The sequence below is a fragment of the Ambystoma mexicanum genome, chromosome 13 (assembly GCF_040938575.1).
Source record: "Ambystoma mexicanum isolate Mex_15411 chromosome 13, UKY_AmexF1_1, whole genome shotgun sequence".
Classification (NCBI taxonomy): Eukaryota; Metazoa; Chordata; class Amphibia; order Caudata; family Ambystomatidae; genus Ambystoma; species Ambystoma mexicanum.
Genome location: NC_090938.1, coordinates 437844905 through 437856978, shown reverse-complemented (window position 1 = coordinate 437856978; position 12074 = coordinate 437844905). Strand labels below are relative to the sequence as shown.

General features: G+C 48.7%; 1 protein-coding gene across 7 annotated transcripts in view; it reads left to right on the top strand.

Moving 5' to 3' along the window:
- RDM1 (RAD52 motif containing 1) overlaps nucleotides 1-12074 on the top strand; it is a 589841-nt gene that overhangs the window by 285119 nt on the left and 292648 nt on the right. The window lies entirely within an intron of this gene.

Below are 12074 nucleotides of genomic sequence, written 5' to 3'. Positions count from 1 at the left end.
CAAGGCCACCGGTTTGTTGTGTGGCACATTGGCAAAGCAATATATGAGACGGAGGAGGGGCAGGGGGGAGTACAATCATCTTCAGAAGGGCCGCTCTCCCTGGTACTCCTAGGGGGAGCCTCTTCCAGAACGTCATGGAGCTGGCTACGCCATCAATGGCTTTCCGTGTGTTGCTCCTGTGCGAGGCCTCTGGGTCATGCCACACATTATTGGCTAGGTAGCAGAAGGTTTCCGTCTCCCGTCAGAGGCCCAGCCGGGGCAGGCGCTACTTATCTAGGTCCCTGAGTCCTGCAAGTGGGAACAGACAGAATTTCTCCCAGTTTACTCTGATCCCTGATAGCCTGGCGAACTGGTCGATAACATCTAACAAGAGTGGCAAGTTGTTGTCAGGCCTGTTTACAAACATGTCGTCCGCACACCCGTCTTCACGTGAGCCCTCAGCGCCATGTAAATCAATTTTATTCCTCGCAGGAATACCTTGCTGATTCCAAAGTGCGCCAGAGTGGCCATCATCCAGCAACACTGGACTGAATCAAAGACTTTGACTGCATCCATTGAGTCCACAGATTTTTCATCTGACCGTTGATTCGTACTAACTATGATGTGGTGTAGTCTCTGCTAATACCACGTGGTATTCAGCTCTAGGACATACCCTGTTTGATCTGCGTGCACCAGGTCTCCCATTACTCTCTTTAACCTGTTGGCAAGGGCTGCCGTTAGGATTTTACAATCACTGTTCACCATTGAGACTGGCCTATATGATCTGCAGCATTGCAGCGGTTTGCTCTGTTTGAGGATTGGTATAATAGTCGCCTCCCTCGGGCTGCTGCGTAGAACTCCCAGTTCGTATGCCTCTGTGTAGACACTCAACAGTCTGATCACCAGTATGTCTGCATATGCTTTATAGAACTCCCTGGGGAGCCAATCTTTTGCCGGGGTTTGTGAGGTCGGGAGATCTCTTATTAGTTCATTTAATTCCTCTGTCAGTGGGGCATCCAGTGCTTCTACCTGGTCTTCTCAGAGTTTTGGCAGGGCTATTTGTTCCATTGCTTCTTTTATGTCCCTACCTCTCTGTTCCTTCATCAGTGTACAGGGATTCGCAGAATCTAGTGAACACCTCATTGATCTCGTGTTGGGTCTTAACTAACTTCCCTTTTGCATCCGTGATGGCATTAATTCAGTCTCTTGGTCCTTTGCGTTTACATAGCCACGCCAGCAGTCGCCCCCCAGTTTGTCCCCCTGTGGATGCAGGTTTTGGGCATATTTTGCAAAGTCAAGGCCCCCTGGCTTGTCCCATTCCCCCATACATGTTTGCCTCAATTCTAACAACCACCTCGATACTTCAGTTGTGCCCCCCCAATGCTCTATTAGCGCTTTCCAGGTCTGCTGTCTCATTTTCAATGTGCTCCAGGGCCTTCTTTATTTCCATACTAAGGCCTCCCATTTTCCCTATTTCCTTTCCCTGCATAACCACTTTGAATGCTTCCCAGACCATACTCATCTATGTTACGCTGGCAGTGTTAATGTTGAAGTACTCCTCTATCTGGGTTTCCATGTTGCCATGGAACAGCTTGTCCTGCAGGGCTTCCGCCCTCAGGGGCCAGGTCGGTATTCAGGGTCTCTGGGCCGTGCTCTGCCATGTTATCCATTAATAGGGCATGATTCGAGAGTATCCTGGCTTCATAATCTATGTACACAAAGTCACTCAATGTTTCTTCCCCTGTGAACATGTGGTCTATCCTCGTGTGCACTGCATGGGGTCCTGAGAAGTGTAAGTAGCCCTGCTTTTCCCAGTGCCTCTCCCTCCATATGTCCGCCAATCTTAAATCTTAAATGAGAGTTTTGGCCGGCCGCATCCGGCTTCCTATGTTTAGTGTCTGATCTATCCAGCATTGGGTTAAGGGTGCAGTTGAAATCTCCTCACCACACTCACGTCCCCAGCCTATACATAGACAACCTAGAATACAGTGATCTGAAGAACCCCGTGGCATCGTGGTTCGGGTCGTAGCTGTTTACGGAGCAGACCTCCCTGCCCTCCCACAATCCGTGTACCACAACCATTCTCCCTTTGTTGTTTTTTTTAACTCCAACAGCTCAAAGGGGGATGTTGGGATGATCCACACGAGGACCCCTCGTGCATACACCAGAAGGGCGAGCCTTATCCCCCATTTCCTCACCAGTGTGGCTTGATGGTCTGCCTTTAGATATGTTTCCTGTAACATTGTTACCTGTACATCTTTCCTAGATAGGTCGGCACATACTCTTAGTCTCTTGGCATAATTATTTAGGCCCCTTACATTCCAGGTGATTATATTGACACCCTTAGGTATTGTGATCGTTGTGCGCTTTCGGGCTTCTTAATTCCTATCGCCCCATTGGCCTGCCTATTGGTCCTTCATGCCTCATCATCACACCTTTGTAGTTCAATGCACCGTTGTATCTCACTGTTATGCATTCCTCACCCAGTGCCCAATGTTCATGGGTCCACTTGTCTACTAACATAACATTCCCCAGAAAAATTTCCCAATGTTTGCCTCCCTCCCTCATTTCCCATTTCCCATTCCCTTATTGCTTCAACAACGATCCAAAGAAATGTTACCAAACCAAACGACTGAGCAGTAGTTTTCTCTCTCAGACCCAGCTGCTTCTCTCGCTCCCGATACTCCTCCATCGGGCAACATGCAGCAGGTTGACATCTTGAAACTGACGTCTAAAGTTTCAACTGGGGCATGTGGCCACAGCCAAGGCAGCCTTCTTGTGGGCACCTAGTTGGTGTTGTGACGTTCCAGCTTATTGTTTTGCGGTAGCACCCAGAGTCAGTTCCGTATTGCGTCAGGTGTCTTTTCGTTATGGTGCATCGTTGTTCCTGGGGAGAAGTTGCGATTGCGCTTCCCTGCACTGTAAATGAAGTGTGATCTCCCGTCATGCAATATCTTCAATTTGGCCAGGTATATCAACATGTAACATAGGTTCACTCTCCTCAGCCGTTCCTTAGTCGGGCCAAACAGTGCCCTCCGTTATGGACCAGAGCAGTATAATCAGGATATATTGCTAGTTTTGAGGATCCCCTCGTGATGGTTCACCCTTTTCTAGAGAAGGCAAGCACTGTTTCTCTGTCTTTATAATCCACAATACTGGCTATGATTGGTCTTGGGTCTGACATCTAGTGGAAAACGCAGAGTATTTCGATCGAAAGGCACGTTGACATGGGCGTGACTGTAACGCTATTGTGACGTGTAGTGTACCCAAAATCCCTCTTCTGGGCAGCCCTTCCCTCCTCCTGACCATTCAGTTTCTTCTCTATGGACTAGGGAAAGGTTTGAGCACTACATGGACAAAATGTCCCAGTTCATTGACTTTTCCGACAAATATATTACACCCAAGAGACCTAGGGAAGTGGACTCTTGCCCACACCCACCTTTGCACAGGGACACCAAGAAGACATCTGTGTGTTTATCTTGCAGGTCCCAGATGACCCAACTCGGGAGGATTCTTATGGAGAGCTTAACCCCTTTGATCAAGACCCAGCTGATCAGGAACCAGACTGGGACCAGGCAGAGGACCAGGGTCCTTGCCTTACACCGACACATACCGCTGACTCAGACGCCATCTGTCTGGAGCCCCCTTCGACTCCTCCACAAAGAGAGTCGTCACCTGATGTTGTTCAACTCCATTTTAAAAAGAGTAGCTGACATTTTTTAAATTGCAACGCACAAAGCCACTCCAGACTCCGACTTCGTAGAGGATATTCTAAAGGAGAAGGCTCCAACCAGCCAAGTCATTCCTTCACTGAATTCTATAAAGAAGTGCCTGCCCCCTTTTTTTGCTGTCCCATTCTCACACGGGCAGTTAAACCCTGGGTTGAGAAATGATTTCACCTATCACCCTCCGACCCCCTCTACACCAGGGGTCATGCCACACTAGACTCCTTGGTCGTTACGACCACTCGGAAGAGGACAGGTGTACCTCTGTCCTCAGCAGAATCCCCTCCGGACAAAGACTGCAAGAATCTTTACGCCCTGAGTAAGCGGGTCACCGCCTCTGCAGCCTATTCCACAAGGATCGCGAATAACACCATGCTCTTGGCAAATTACAGTGATGTCCAGTGGGGCCTAGTGCAGGATGGTCTTTAGGAAGTCTCAGAACCCCAACGGATCACGCCTGCTGGCGGTTGTGGCTGCAGGCAAACAAGTAACACAAAACATACTGAAGAACACTCTGGACTTGGCTGAGACCGCTGGACGCACCCTTGCTCATGGTAACCTGCTTAAAAGACATGCATGGTTACAACATTCTAGGTTCAAACTGGAAACTCAGGCCTCTCTAATTAACAAGCCAGTGGAGGATTCGAACCTTTTTGGAAAAGCGGTTGACAATGCTCTAGAGACGGCAAAGAAATAACATGAGGCTATAATGTTACTTAGCCAGATCACGGCTAAACCCTTTCACCAGCATGGAGGCTCTAACGCACGCCGGTCCTTTCGTGGCCAATCCTTCTCCCGCTTTCCCCAGGGGCAATACGGTTCAGGAAATAATTCCTGGTCCTCCGGTCAAGGCTCCTCTGGTAACTTCCAATAGCTGTGAAGAAATCTTCGTTGGGGCAAGGGTAGAGGCAGAAACTACTCCCAGAGGCTCCCCGGCCTCTGCCTCAAAGTGCCTCCCTGGTCCAGGTCCCCTCCCACGCTTCCCCCGGTCAACGGTACCCGTCTTCATTCATCCACGCCTGGGCGAGGATCACTTCAGATCTGTGGGTACTAAAGACCGTTGCCCATGGGTATTGCATCGAGTTTCTCCGACCGCCTAACTACCACCTGCCGAGAAGCAGACGCATGTCGCCAGAACACCTGCGCATCCGGCTGGAAGAAGTTCAGGTCCTGCCGGAAAAGGGCGCCATCAAAGTCGTCCCACTTCTCCAGGTAAACAAGGCTATTTATTCAGTTTACTTCCTTGAACCCAAAAAGGATCTCACCATGCTCCCTGTTCTAGACCTCCGCCCTGTGAACATGTATAAACACTTCAGGAGATAATCCCGCTGCTGCAGCAGGGGAATTACATGGCCACATTGGACATGAAAGATGCATACTTTCATATTTCAATGCTACTAGCGCACAGAAAGAACCTCAGGTTCATGATAGATGAAACCCACTATCAATTCAAAGTTCTCCCTTTCGGCATTGCCTCAGCCCCAAGAGTGTTCACAAAGGTATTGGCGGTAGTAGCGGCTCACCTGCGCAGGTAGTCCATCCCAGTCTATCCCTACATCGAAGACCGGCTCATAACAGGTGATTCGTATGGAACATGCCATACAAATACCCAGAGGGCGGTAGATCTCCTCTTCGACCTTGGATTCTCTATCAACGAGAATAAATCCAGTCTAACCCCCAGTCAAGTCAAACAATGTCTGGGTGCTCTAATTCAAACAGAAGACTGGCTGTTCAGATCCCTCACAATGTAGCCAGCCATCAAGTGACCATACGTAAAGCCATGCGACTGATGGGGATGATACCTAGTTCCTTACGCTTGTCTGTGCGTGCGCCCCATGCAAGAGTGGTTGTCGAGCCAATGGCGTCAGGCCAGCGGCCATTGCTGCGATCTAGTGGTTGTCTCTGCACTCCTCATTTAGTCTCTGCAGTGGTGGTCAAGGGAAAACCTTCTGCAAGGCAAGACCTTCACCATACCCGCAGTTTAAGCCACTCTCACTGCAGACGCATCTTTGACGGGGTGGAGAACTTGACTCCTTCAACAGACGGCGCACAGCATGGTGTCTCCAGCAGTAGCATCCAATCACATCAACCTGTTGGAACTGCTAGCAGTGTTCACGGCCCTGAAGGCCTTCCACACACACCTCCAGGGGGCAAACAGTTCTAGTCCTCACGGACAGTACTACGGCCATGTACTACTTAAACAAGGGGCACTCACTTTCTAGGGCTGTCCAAACTGTCCCAAAACATTTGGACGTGGGCACTCAAACACATGTTCCTCCTCTCACAACATGTTCCAGGGGGGACTCAATCTTCTGGCAGACGTACTAAGCAGACACTTCCGCCTACCTCTAGAGCACAAGTGGCAGCTACGGGATGACATTTTACTCTGCGTCTTCGCAGAATGGGGCTTCCCAGAGATCGACTCGTTTGCCACTCTGGAGAATGCCCAATGCCCATATTATTCCCCTGCTCAACAGAATAGTGCACAAGATGCACCAGGAACCAGTCACAATAATCCTGGTGGCCCCTATGTGGGCCCGCCAACCTTGGTTCTCCCATCTCATGGCAATGTCAGTCTCCCCTCTCAGGAAGCTGCCGTGCCCGTACAACATGCTGTCTCAAGAACAGGGAGAGACACTACATTCATGCCCTCAAACTCTCAACTTAGAAGCCTGGCTCCTAAGGTCATAGAGTTCGGTTACCTTCAGCTCCCTCAGGGATCCGTGGACATACTCCGAGAGGCACGGAAACCTACCACCAGATACTGCTACTCCAGCAAATGGAAGCGCTTTGTTATCTGGTGCAATATAAAGGGCATCAATCCTATTGATTGCTCACTTAAAGCTATTGTCCTTTACCCAACTCACCTGTTAGATTCAAGACTGGTTTTCAGTTCTCTTAAAGTCCACTTAGCTGCGCTTTCGACATGCACAACGTCCCAGAGCAAATTCCTGTAATTAAAGCCTTTAGGGAAGGGGTAAAGCGACCTCCCTTTGAACCAATGCACAAGTCTAGCCTTAAAGCACTCACCTACAAGACCGCCTTCCTGGTGGCGATCACTTCAATAAGGAGAGTTAGTGAACTGAAGGCACATTCAGTTCAGGACCCATTTGTCACGATTCACAAAGACAAGGTGGTTTTGTGCACACACCCTCGCTTTGCACCCAACCTTATCTCAAAGTTCCATGTAAATAAGTCCATACAACTAGCCACCTTTTTCCAGAACCACACTTACGTGGTGGAAAGAAGCCTCCACACACTGGAGGTAAGGAGAGCAGTTATCTACTATCTGGAAAAGACAAAGCTACTAAGAAAAACAAACCAGTTCTTATTTCAGTGGTAGCTGGTAGAGAAGGGGACCCTGTCTCAAATTCAGCTATTTACAAGTGGATCGTAAACTGCATCACACTGTATTACACTCTTGCCAAGAGAGATCTGCCTTTCACGCCTAGAGCAAACTGTACTCGGGGCACGGGGGCTACCATAGCATTTAGTGCAATTGTTCCTATAGATTCCATTTGCAAAGCAGCAACCTGGAGTTCTGTACACACCTTTACACAACACTACTGCCTGGATATGCACTCTAGGTCTGATTCTCAGGTGGGACAAGCAGTGCTATCTCTTTGCTACTGTTCCTTCACACATCCCACCATCATCTCTGGGTACTGCTCACTAGTCTATGCACAGCATGTGGGACTAAGCAGATCCACAAGCATCAGAAGACATCCATTATGCACCGTAATAGCATTTCTGATGATTGTATCTGCTTAGCTTCACATGCGCCCACTCTTCCTCCCCTTATGGAGTAGAAGGAACATAGACTTCTTACACCTTCTCTCTTCTGTACTCGCTCACGCAGACTATAAGGCTCCCTAGCGGCAGAAAAAACCCAGTGGGACCTCGACGCGTGAGGGATTTTGGATACACTACACGTCACGTTAGGGATAGTGTTACAGTCAAGCCCATGTCGACGTCCCTTTCCATCTTCGAAAGAAAGATGCAATACTCAGTGATTTCCACTTGATGTCAGACTATATGCACAGCATGTGTAAGCAGATACAATCATCAGAAATGCTATTACGGTGAGTAATGCATGTCTTTCCCATGCCAGAGAGCCCCTTGGCAGAGACAGGGAATTGACCTCCCGTTCATGCTCAAATTGGTCATCTGTATGCAAAAGAACATCATGCCGGAGACCCTCAAGCCCCATTTGGGTTCGGTAGTCAATAGAAGAATCTGGTATGAGGTACCATCCTCTGCCCTTGGAGGCTGCGTGTCTGCTTCTCGCCCTTCTTCTGTGGTAGCAATGCCACCTTCAGTATAGATGCTTTACTACCAACTCTGCAGTGTCAATTCTGAGAAAGGAGGATAAGCAACTTGATGCTATCAAAACTTTACCTTGCAGCTCTGGCATTCCAGTTGCTCCGTTCTCCTAGTGGCTGCCAACCAAAGACTGGTGGGAGCTAACTGAATTTGATATCTTCTTTCAGCAAACAAGCAGGAGTTGTTTAACTCTGGACTCGCTGACGGTAAATAGGTGTCTTCGGATCAGGGGTATGGCCTTAGGGGTCAACATGAGGGGACAGGCCTATTTGCTGGCCACAACTTTTGTCCTGATCATAAACCTCCCTGTTGATGGCCCCTATCTCTTCCATTCTTTTACCGAAGAAGAGCTCCAGAAGCAGACCGGCATACAAACGGCCAAGTCACCTGCAGTACTGTATAAGTCGGCACAAAACACCATTTTCTCTTTCTAAAGATTTTCATCAGGCAAATCTTGCTCCTTCAAGGTCTTTTAAGGGTGTCTGGAGAGGTGGGCTAGGCAAGCTGACCTGCTCCTCTCAGCAGAAGAAGCAACACACCACACCCAGGTGTTTCTTCAAAAGGCCTTCGCCCACTCCCCCTTATCATATTATAAACCCACACAATGACTGCCTTTTTTTGCCCTCATTCATCTCCAGTGCTACAGATAATCTCATTCTACCTGAGGAATGGAGGGCTCGTTCCTCAGACCTTGGAATCCTGAAAATTGCCAGGGTGCCCCACTCCTGTCCTTCACTGCTATAGCTGAAAACACTCTTTAGCCACTGTGGTCAGAAGCTGATGGATATCCGGGTAATGTAGGAGATCCCATCTTCCCAGAGGGTGACGTTATTCTTCCAGGCTTTTTGTGGTGTTGAAACACAACCAGGCTGGCTTGCACACTATCCTTGACCTGTCTAACACCTTCCTACCATTGAAACAGTACAAGATTATCACACCTTCGCAGATTCGGTTTGCTCTTTCAGGGAGACTGACTGTAAGTGCGTTTGAAGAATGTGTACCTGCATGTACCCATCTTGGAGGATCATTGGCGCTTTCTGTATCTTTTCACTGGAGAAGCAGAAATTGCTCTCAGGCTGAACTTGGCTCCCTGTGCTATTACAACAATGTTGTCAGCAGTTGCAGACTCCATCATAAAGTGGGGCATCCACATTTATCCTAACTTCAACGACTGTCTAGTCTGGGCATCCAACCCCTCAAAGGCAGATTGTTGCTTCAGGTGCTTCATGACCTCAGTTTGCCAGTGGACCGAGATAGGTCATCCTTGACACCAGATGTGTGACCTTCATTGGCTTTACTTGGGAAACTTACTAGGCTAGGATCTTTCCTATAGAGGAGACCGTTCAGGAGCTGAGCAGTAAAATCGTGCAAGTCCTGAACAGTTTGGCTACCACAGCCTGGCGGTTTCAAAGGCCACTATGATTCTTGACCTACTGCATTCTATCCGTGCCTCACACATGCCTCAAGATGAGGAGGGTTCAGTTGCACCTAGCGTTGGTCTTGTCACAAGCCTCTCTGCCTCCTTCAGTGGTAGCAACAAAATACTCCCTGTTTTGTAATCCACACCTGAGGTGCTGGAGTGACTTCTCCAGTCTGATGCGAGGAGTGGAGTTTGTGGACTCTGTCTTCTTGGTCCGTCACTATAGATTCCTCACTGTTGAGCTGGGGAAAAACTGGACAACTTGCAGGGTCTATGATTTGGGCCAGGAGGATAGTTCAGAGGCAACATGCTTGCCTTGGAAGCAAGACAACCCGGAGCAACACAGGTTTTATCCCTGGATCCGCGCTTAGAAACCTGAGTGTGAAGCGCATTATAAATGGCCAATTGCAATTACAATATGATCTCTGGAACAGCGAGCACCTGCCTCTTTATATCAATGTGTTCCAGTTCAAGACCATCTTCTGTGCCTGTGGGCTTTCTTCCCAATCGGGCCCTCTCTGCTTGTGTTGTTGGCGGTAGAGTTGTGGGAATGCGCAATGAAACAGAACATCTGGAGGTGGATGCTCCCAGCAAGCTTAAAGCTTCAGTCAACAGGTTGGAACTCCACCACATAGGGGTACAGGACTTGTTTGTGAGCCGGGGCCCTCTGATTTCAGACGCTTTGGCTCTCCCCTAAGTTGAAAGTGCCCCCCGATTTGCCGCTTGGTTTTTGCCATTGGTTCCTCGAAATGCAGGTAAACTTTTTGTCATGTTCCTAGATCCTGCTCTGTCCCTAATTTGCAACGTGGCATCTTCAGTGATCTTTGTGGAATCCTGTTGTTCCTCCCTTTCGTCTGTGGTTGCCGATAACAATGTCAACAGAGGCTGGGCCTCCCTCTCTACTGTGCTGGTGAAGCAGAATATCAAGGGGCATCAGCACCTGGTTATTTGTATTAATTTGAAGAACATAGGATGTCCATTTCAATCAGAAATGACTTGCAATAACACATTTACAGATGGCCGAAGCATTCCAATGAAGGGTGCCTGTACAATAGCATAAAGTTGAGAGCAAGTAGTGAGCCACTTTGCGGGTGTAAAAAAATTAGGACCTGTACCAGAAACAAGACAAAACAAAATGTATATAAGAAAACAGGTGACTTACAAAGGTAACATTAACATTAGCAATTGCATCAAATTGAAAGTTAGTAATTAAATATACAAAGTAACAGTCAGGTAGGGGAAGGTGGGGGGGTGCTGCCTCTTTAGCAAGTAAGTGAAGTTTAAGCCAATCTTTGAAGAGATCCACAGTTGGGCTGACTTAGATTGTTATGGGCAGCGGGTTTCAGTGGAGAGGGGTGAGTAGAGAAAGAGCGGAAGCAAGAGAAGGCACAAGGACGGTATGGGACTGTGGAGTTCAGTGCAGAGAAGGATTGAAGGGCAGGATATGTTTGACTAAACCAAGATACGTTCAAACAGATACTGAGGAGTGTGACCAATCCATGGAGATTGTCACATCTCCCCCACGGGGAGCCATCTTCTTTGGGGCTATGTGGGGATTGTGCTACTCTTAACCCACCCTAGAGAACAGGGTAAGTGGGATCCCGCTTGAGGGGACTCCCCTCTTAGGGGACATAGACTACAAAAGGGATATAGGCGCCCATCTCTTCTCTCCCCCCGCCCATAACTAACCACTTTGCAGGATATCTAGGCACTGCTGTTTACCATGATCTTCTACACCCTTTTAGTAATGGCTGAATTGGCTTTTGACCTTGCCCAGTCACCTTTTAAAGAGTAAGGAGCAACTAGTAAAGCAACTCTCTGGGACAACCAATTACAAGAGATTTTCACCAGGCTCTGCAGAGTTGAACTGGATGGGGGAGATAAAAGAAGGGGTTTTCAGAAAGAAAGGAAGAAGGCCAGTATCGGCATGAAGGATCCCGACATGCACCATTAAGGTGCAGCAGGAGGTAGCTAATGGCTGACAAAAGCAGCCCCAGGAGACTGCAAGAACGAGGGAGCAATTCTGGATCGGCTGATGGTGAGCCTAGCTGAGAAGTCGCGTAAGCGACTCTGCCGAAACACAGCTGCGGGAACAAGGGGGCAGACCTATGTTGGGCCAATGCAGACCCAGTTGAAGAGTCGCATAAGCTTCTCCGTAACGTGAACAGTGTCTACCTTGCCCACAGGGGCCACTGAGGAGCACCGCTCGAGACAGTTAGGTACACCGTGCTCAACTGGAGAGGGAGGCGAGCGAAAGAGAGAGGAAGAAGGAAAGGATACCTCAGAGGAGGGGATTGAGAAAGGGAAAAAGCCCCTGATCGGGGAAGAGAAAGAAAACAGGAGTGAAAAAAGAGGAACACCCAGAGTGGGAAGAGATGGATGCAACGCTAGAGTGGGGGAGTGCGAAAAGGGAAGTTCCAGAGAGTAAGAACTGAAAAATAAACCGTGAGGAGGAGGAAAAAGCCCCATGGTGGGGATAAACTGAGAGAACCTCTGAGTGAATAGGAAGAAAGACTGACCAAATCCCCAAGGGGGAGAGGGGAAGTATCTCAGAGAAACTGGAAAGAGACAGATATTTGTGGATGGGACCTCTCTACAGCAGGCCAACCCACCAAGAACTGTATACT